Source organism: Phocoena sinus, chromosome 3 (assembly GCF_008692025.1).
Source record: "Phocoena sinus isolate mPhoSin1 chromosome 3, mPhoSin1.pri, whole genome shotgun sequence".
Classification (NCBI taxonomy): domain Eukaryota; kingdom Metazoa; phylum Chordata; class Mammalia; order Artiodactyla; family Phocoenidae; genus Phocoena; species Phocoena sinus.
In genome coordinates, this window is record NC_045765.1 from 170,523,050 (window position 1) to 170,524,804 (window position 1,755).

The 1,755-nt window shown below is 41.2% G+C and overlaps 1 pseudogene; it reads right to left on the bottom strand.

Moving 5' to 3' along the window:
- Positions 1 to 820: 820 nt before the first annotated feature.
- On the bottom strand, positions 821 to 915 carry LOC116752397 (annotated as a pseudogene).
- Between the last annotated feature and the right edge of the window lie 840 nt (positions 916 to 1,755).

Genomic DNA, 1,755 nt, shown 5'->3' on the forward strand with positions numbered 1-1,755 from the left:
TACTTAACCTCTTGGTAATAGGAATGTTTCTATAGAGGCAAAGTATTTTCAGTACCTTACTTTATTTGCCTAATCGCTCCTTCCTATTGCATGATTCTTATTATCAGAGAGTCCATTTTATTGTCTTATTTATTTTTGTAAACTCCTCGGCATTCAACTTGTGACATAGATAGATACATAGATAGATACATAGATGCTTAAAAATATAGTAGGTGTGGGCTTCCCTGGTGGCACAGTGGTTGAGAGTCCGCCTGCCGATGCAGGGAACACGGGTTCGTGCCCCGGTCCGGGAAGATCCCACATGCCGTGGAGCGGCTGGGTCTGTGAGCCATTGCCGCTGAGCCTGCGCATCTGGAGCCTGTGCTCCGCAGTGGGAGGGGCCACAGCAGTGAGAGGCCCGCGTACAGCAAAAAAAAAAAAAATATATATATATATATATGTATATGTGTGTGTGTGTGTATGTGTGTATAGGAGGTGCTCAGAAATAAAAGACAAGAGGAAGGAAGGAAGAAAGAAAGGGGGAACAGATAGGAGGGTGAAAGGGAGGGAGAGAAGAAGGGAGAAAAAGATAAAAATAATGTCTGTCCAGTAATTACAAAGAAGGTTTTCTGGAATATCCTTTTTTTCACTTGCTTTTCTTCTTTTATTTAAGTATAATTGCTGTACAATATTATATGTCATCAGTGTACAATATTATTTTATACAGAGTAGCTTGTACCTCTTAATCCCCTACCCTTCCTTGCCCCTCCCCCCTTCCCTCTCCACACTGGTAACCACTAGTTTGTTCTCTATATCTGTGAGTCTTCTTCTCTTTTGTTATAAAAATATGGAACACATCACAAATTTGCATGTCCTCTTTGCACGGGGGCCATGCTAATCTTCCAATTTTAATGTATGTACTGCAGAAGCGAGCACTGGAATATTCTTTTTTTTTTTGCTGTACGCGGGCCTCTCACTGTTGTGGCCTCTCCCGTTGCGGGGCACAGGCTCCGGATGCGCAGGCTCAGCGCCCATGGCTCACGGGCCCAGCCGCTCGCGGCATGTGGGATCTTCCCGGACCGGGGCACGAACCAGTGTCCCCCTCATCGGCAGGCGGACTCCCAACCACTGCGCCACCAGGGAAGCCCTGGAATATTCTTAATACTTATCAAACCTAAAGCTCAATTATTGCTCTTTATTAAATAATTTATTTTAACACATTTAGACACTAGAGAGCTTATGTATAATAAAGCACTTCAAATGTATGAAGAAATTCCAACTGAACTATTACTAAATAAAAATACAAAGATGGGCAATTCATAAGCAATGAATTTTTTCTTTTAGCTAACTTGGTAGAATAAAAGGGCATTTTTATGAAATACCTATATTTATGTTGATGTGCATATCAGTCTGTGAGTACTTTTATTGTTACTAGGATTAGGAGTTTATTTTTAGTAGTTCTTATGCCAACTTGGTAGTATAGTTACTATTATTGACCATTTAAAAATTTTCCTCATTTTTATTGTCAGTTCCAAATTGGTTAGGAGCAAAAAAAAATAGTCTGAAGTGTGATTTGCTCCTAAACCCACAGAAATCCATGATATGGAAGGGTTTTCTTAGATCCAACAGGCGTGGCATTTGATGACGTGAAAGTGCTTAGTAAATTTGGGGACTGCACATCTCTGGGTTCAGGAGTCAAGGAAGCTTCCTGCAGAAGCATGAGTTTCAGAGTTCGAGAAGCGAACGCCACCTTGAAAGTGGTTAATAATACACTAA